At 36.0% G+C, this 7100-nt stretch overlaps 1 protein-coding gene across 16 annotated transcripts in view; it reads right to left on the reverse strand.

Annotated features, from left to right (window-relative positions):
* LOC106868006 (rho guanine nucleotide exchange factor 28) overlaps positions 1-7100 on the reverse strand; it is a 561000-nt gene that overhangs the window by 351555 nt on the left and 202345 nt on the right. The gene's annotated exons all lie outside the window — the stretch shown is intronic.

Raw genomic sequence — 7100 nt, forward strand, 5'->3', positions numbered from 1 at the left:
GGTCTGCCAGTGGAACTGCATGTCATCTGTTTATTTTGGGGATTGACGAGATGTGGTTGCGATAACAGACTTTGGATTGGTTTTTCATGTACACGTATTTATATTGGGATGTGGAGATTGTACACTTGTATACTATGTTTTTTTTGCACACATTGGATCATGAGCAGACAAGCAGATTTTCTATGGCATCCTTGTATTTGTCCCACCAACACTGTAGCTTGATAACCAGTGTTGGTCTGCTTATGTCCCTGTAACTTAGCAATTCTGCAAAGAGACTGATAGACTAAGTACTAGATATTAAAGAAAGAAAAAAAGAAAAGAAGCATCGAGATTAATTTGTTAAACTGAAAACCCTCAAGATGATACCTCAGCATGGCCACAGTCCAATGACTGAAGTAAAATATAAATCCTAGATAAATCCAAATATTTAAATACAAACCTAATTTAATATCAGAAAGTAAAGACATCCACAATAAAGCTTCGAAAGCATGGATGATTTAGCAAGATATAAAGTGTTGAGAAAATATACTCAAAAGAAACGAATGAAAAACAACAAACATACTGAGTCCTATAAGTATTTCGAATAATAAAAGAAAAACACCAAAACAGGTTACAGTAATACTAAGGGAAATAATTCTCTATATATTACTAAACTAGCATTGCTTCTTTCCCTTTAATGTTTTACCGCTGAAAAAGCAGAAGTTTGTGAATTGTAAGTCCATTAGGTAAACAGAGTATACGAAATGAGTAAAAGGTGCTTCAGACATTCTAGAGTGCAACTTCTGGCCTCGATGATTTTCAAAAATGTTTTCTATGTCTTTGTATAAATGTTCTGTGGATCACACGCCTTACAAGTGGCAGAAAATTTCACAACTTATGGAAGGGGTTACACTATATTCACAGTTATGTGAAGGTGCATAGCTCAGTGAGTGGCTAGGGTATTCGGTTCCGATCGTATGGTCTCCATTCCACTAAGCTGGCAAAAATGAGTTGTACCTGTAATTCAACGGACCAGCCTTGTCACGCTCTGTGTCACTCAGAATCTCATTGAGAACTACGTTAAGGGTACACGTGCCTGTGGTGCGCTCATCCACTTGCACGTTATTTCACGCGCAACCTGTTCCGTTGATCGGGTCAACTGGAACACTCGCCGTAACTGACAGAATGCCAGTTTTATATTCACAGTATAAGCAAACTGCTTTATACACATCTTAATTTCTTATTTAAAGTCAAAAATGTTTCAACATCATCATCATAATCATTTAACATTTTCTATGCTGGCATAGCTTAGACGGTTTCACTAGGACTGGCAAGCTGGAGAGCTGCACCAAGCTCCAGTCGTCTGTTTTGGCTTAGCTTCTATGGCTGGATGCCCATCTTAATATGAACCATTGTACAGAGTGTACTGGGTGTTTTTTTAAGTGTCACTGGCACAGGCAATGATCACAATTCGCTTAGTTTGACATATCTCCTCAAGCACAGCAAATTGCAAAAAAAGTCTCAGTCACTTGTCATTGCCTCCATGAGGCTCAACAACTAAACATCATATTTCACCACATCGTCCATAATGCAGGGTCATGCATCCAAAATGATGGAATCCTGAGCGTAATCGCAACCTGGAATGCCATGTCAACCATGGATGTGTTCACCACTGGGTTGTGTTCTGATAAAGCCATTGTGTAACGATTAATCATAGCAATTTTCCAGCTGTGACTCAGTGATGTGAAGGCTGTCATTCTTTGTCAAGGTCACCAAATGTAGTGGGAAAGATGTAGCAAAAGATGTTTAGGTAGCAGATGAGATAGGACAGTGGATGACATCAAAGTAAAACAATAGGAAAGCATCGGATTGTAGTTTGAATGATTTATTTAAACGGCACTTGCATTTACTTGTTGTACACACCAAAGATTTCACTACATGACATTACCAACTTACTTTGAGCTGGCAAAGAAGAAATTAACTGGGTAAATACTGTGTCGATACGATGGGGTAGAACCAGACATATTTTGTGTCTGTGCATGCATTGGTCGGTCATTCAGTGGTGTCTGTTTATGTACTGTGACTGCGACTGCGACTGCTACTGTGTTGGGTCCTTCATGCTGAATATGTGGTTTTCTGTTGGCCGCTTAACTGGCTGTCTCACCTGTCGCTATCTCACTGCCGTCCTTTGACGGATTGCTGTATTTATAATGGTCATGACAGCTAGAAGGACAGACATACCACAGGAGAAATTCCTACCTATGTAGTCACCTCCTGTCCACTTGAACCTTAAATGACACATCTGAGGTCGTAGGTTGAAGGGAAAAACCATCCATCACTTTTTGACAGGACAAAAAGGAAGTGTTAGTTTTTACACTGGAAATAATTACACACACACACACACAAACATTCATACTCACACACACTATACATCTCTCAGTTTCCCTCTACCAAGTACACTTACTAGGCTTTGATTAGCTTGGCATCTGTAGTAGAAGACACTTGCCCAAGGTGCCACACAGTAAGGCTCAAGCCAAAACCACATACATTGTTGGGAAGCAAACTTCTTAACCACACACCTATGCCTTTGCTTAAAATTAATTTTATATGTAACTCAGAAAATGACAGAAGAGAGAGAATGTAGTAAAAGGAATCAACTTCAATACATTCTACATATTAACTTCATTAACCATTAAGACAAGTAAGTCAGAATCACATTTAGTGGGATTTCAATTTAAACCCTAAAGAAAAAGAAAAAATAATACTACATAAGATGCACCCCTACTTTACAAGTATATGTTGTAGAAAAAAATAAATAAGTTCTATTATACATTCCACACTCAGCTTCTCATCTATAATAGAGTCACATTAGATGCAAAACAATTTTTTGTTACATTTAAGAATTAAAAGAAGCACGTCTTATATACACTGCCAACATGTATGGCAGTGTACAGCATTTATTTACATTGTTGGGTACACTAGCACTCTGCCACTTCACTTCTTCAACCAATTTAAATGTTGACACTGCTATGACAATAGAGATAAAAAGATGTTAACTGTATTTCATGTCATGTAACTATAATTCTTTGCCTAGTAACAAATATTTAAACATGAATATTGAATATTTCTTGCTTTCTTTAAAATGTTTAACAGTGACCAAATATCAATATTTATATCTCAATGTAAACAAACTGAGACTACTATCTGTGTATTCTTTTATTTGTTTCAGTCATTTGACTGCGGCCATGCTGGAGCACCACCTTTAGTCCAAGAAATCGACCCCCAAGACTTATTCTTTGTAAGCCTAATACTTATTCTATTGGTCTCTTTTGCCAAACCGCTAAGTTACTGGGATGTAAACACACCAACATAGGTTGTCAAGCATATATATATATATATATATATATGATGATGAGCTTCTTTCAGTTTCTGTCTACCAAATCCACTCACAAGGCTTTGGTCGGCCCGAGGCTATAGAAGACACTTGCCCAAGGTGCCACGCAGTGAGACTGAACCTGGAACCATGTGGTTAGGAAGCAAGCTTCTTACCACACAGCCACACCTGTGCCTATATGAATTCATGAATATGAAATGCAATACATTGCAACATGTTGATTATATATAAAGAAGTCAAATGTATATAATGTCAATGGGAATGTAGTCATAAATTCCATAAATTCCACTTGCTTATCAACCACATGATTCTGGGCTCAGTCGTCAAAGTGTGGCACGTGGAGCAAGGTGCTATACTATAGCATTTTGTTGACCTAAGCCATGACAGTGAATTTGGTAGGCAGAAACTGAAAGAAACAAGGCAGCGAGCTGGCAGAAACGTTAGTACAGCAGGAGAAATGCTTGCTTAGTGGTATTTCATCTGGCATTACGTTCTGAGTTCAAATTCTGCCAAGGTCGATTTTGCCTTTCATCCTTTCGGGGTCGATAAATTAACTACCAGTTATGCACTGGGTTCGATGTAATCAACTTAGTCCCTTTGTCTGTCCTTGTTTGTCCCCTCTGTGTTTAGCCCCTTGTGGGCAATAAAGAAATAAGAAACTGAAAGAAACTTATTGTGTATATACGTGTGTGTTTCCCACTACTGTCTGACAACCAGTGTTTACATCCATTTACATCTCTATAACTTAGTAGTTCCGCTTTAGAAATCAATAGAATAAGGACCAGGCTTAAAAAAAAAACACAAAAAAAAAGCACACAAAAACACCCGTAAGTACTGAGATAAATTCATTTCACTAAAACCTTTTAAGGCAGAGCCCCAGCATGGCCACACTTCATTGAATGAAAATGATGAAAGATGATAAATCTGTACCAACCACATTATTATAATCTATATCCGTCCCCTATATTAAGACAACAAAGAAAAAGCAATTGCTACTTTCAATTAGAGGTCAAAAACGTGTTTTCTGCAAAGATTACACAGTTCAGCTACAGACAGTAAATTACAAAACTGCTTGCTTAAAACAAACAGTAACATCATGTTTTTAATTAGAATCTAACAAAAGAAATTCCAGACAATTGTACTATTAACTACAACAACCTGATCCATATTTAATTGAGAAATATAAATTATAAGGCTTCTGTATAAGATTTTATTACCAATTACAATATCACATCCCAAATTTTTACTCTCACCAGCATCTACTATGAAATAGCAATCTACTATTTATTGCTTTCTGATAATCTTATGAAATGCCATGGTTACTGACAGTATTCATTAAACTGAGAACAAACAACACACAATAGTTGTACTGCTATTTTTTAAATCAAACAGTAGCTCTGGTATTCTGTAAAATTATGTCCCTTTCCTCCTACTACCTCTAATAGTAAACTAACACAGTACTGCTCTAGTGTGGCCACAACTGACAGGCAAGAATAATACCAATGCAAGAATAAAAGCATGTTATTATGCTTTCAGATTTATAACTGGGTTTTTTTTAATGGACTCTTATACAGTATACATAACATTATAATATATAATGTAAATATTATATAAATTTTGTAAAACATTATATAATGTACAGAAATATTATGTAAACATTATACAATGATTGTAAAATGTTAAATAATGTTCAGAAACATATGCAAACATTAGGAACATTATATAATGTTTGTAATTCCTTTCATCATTTACTTGTTTCAGTCATTAGACTGCAGCCATACTGGGGCATCACATTGAAGAATTTTAGTCAGACTTATCAACCCAGTACTTATTATTTTCTTGTAAAGTTTGATATTTATTTTATCGGTCTCTTTTGACGTACTGCTAAGTTACAGGGACATAAACACACCCACACCAGTTGTTAAGCAGTGATGTGGTACAGACACATACACACACACACACACACATATATATATATACACACACACACACAACAGGCTTCGTTCAGTTTCCGTCTACCAGATCTACTCACAAGGTTTTGGTTATCCCTAGGTTATAATAGAAGACACTTGCCCAAGGTGCCAAGCAGTGGGACTGAACCTGGAACCATGAAGTTGGGAAGCAAACTTCTTACCACACAGCCACACAAACATTATATAAAAACAGTAAATATATTGTAATTTATTAGTGTTAGACTTATCATAGAATATCTCATCAATAAATAGCTCTGTAACAGTGAATTCTTGTACATTTACATTCAACATGAGATAGATTGTTACACATCAACTATCAAACGTGACCTGGATGAAAACCAGGGTTGCAAAAGTGAAATTAATCAAAATGATTAGAAACCATTTTCCAGGACAATAGGTAGATTTGAATTCAGCACTACAAGTTAATAAGATACTTGCTGAATTATGCAATAATTTAATTCAATTCATTTATTCATTCCTTCCTTCCTTCTTTCTTTCACTTGGGTATATGTTGCTCCAGCTGGAGTACCCCTCTCATAACCCTGCCCAGTATCATGTATTTGTATTGCATTTGTTTTAAAGATGTGCTTTACTTTCCATGCTAAGCCTGCAAGTTGATGAGGATCTGTTTTTAGGCAGGACATCCAACATGGAACAGAAATTAAATGATGATGATGATGATGAAATAGTGATACTACACATTACATAGTCATATTTATTTTTACATCTGTTTTACAATGGAAGTGTAGGTTAGATGACTATATTACTGAGGCATTGTTTTACAGTAGGATATGCCTCCAGTCAATAATCTTAACTCTTTTTTTTTTTTTCAAGTAAGAGATTTCTTACTCTGTATATCTTCAAAGCTACAAAGCTAGTGTAAATGATTGTAGCTCAATGACTTTCAGAGATATCATCATTATCATCATTTAACACCTGTTCTCAAGAATAAATTATTTCCATTTTTGTATATTTCAATACATCTCAATGCTCCCATAAAAAATACAAACTTTCTTTGTTTGCACACATCATAATTTGAATATATTCATTTTAATGATATTTTATATATATATATATGTTAATGCAATAGGAACAGTTACCAGCTTTACAAGGTGAGATCTGTAATAAAGATGTAATTTTCTCTAAATGAATTTTAGTTGGTGTGTGTGTCGTTAAACTAATACATCCATTTGTTGTTTACACCACCTGTCTTTGTCTGTTGTTTTTTTCATAAATTCTCCCATATATATATATATATATCATTATCATCATCATCAACATCGTTTACCATCTGTATTCCATCCTGGCATGGGTTCGACAGTTTGACTGAGGTCTGGAAAGCCAGTGGCTGCACCAGACTCCAATCTGATCTGGCAGAGTTTCTACAGCTGGATGCCCTTCCTAACGCCAACCACTCCGAGAGTGTAGTGGGTGCTTCTTACGTGCCACCGACACAGGAGCCAGTCAGGCAGGCCTGGCATCGATCACGTAGGGATAATGTTTTTTCCATGCCACCAGCACAGGAGCCAGTCAGTGGGTACTGGCATCAGCCACATTTGGATATATATATATATATGAAACGGTGGTTGTCTACTCCTTATGCAAAGTCTGACCAATTCTTGTACCTACACCTTAGATTCATCATGGCATATATATATATATATATACAGACATACAAGTGTGTATGCGTGTGTGTGTGTGTGTGTGTGTGTGTGTATATATATATATATATATATATATATATATATATATAT

The sequence above is a fragment of the Octopus bimaculoides genome, chromosome 2, assembly GCF_001194135.2.
Source record: "Octopus bimaculoides isolate UCB-OBI-ISO-001 chromosome 2, ASM119413v2, whole genome shotgun sequence".
NCBI lineage: Eukaryota > Metazoa > Mollusca > Cephalopoda > Octopoda > Octopodidae > Octopus > Octopus bimaculoides.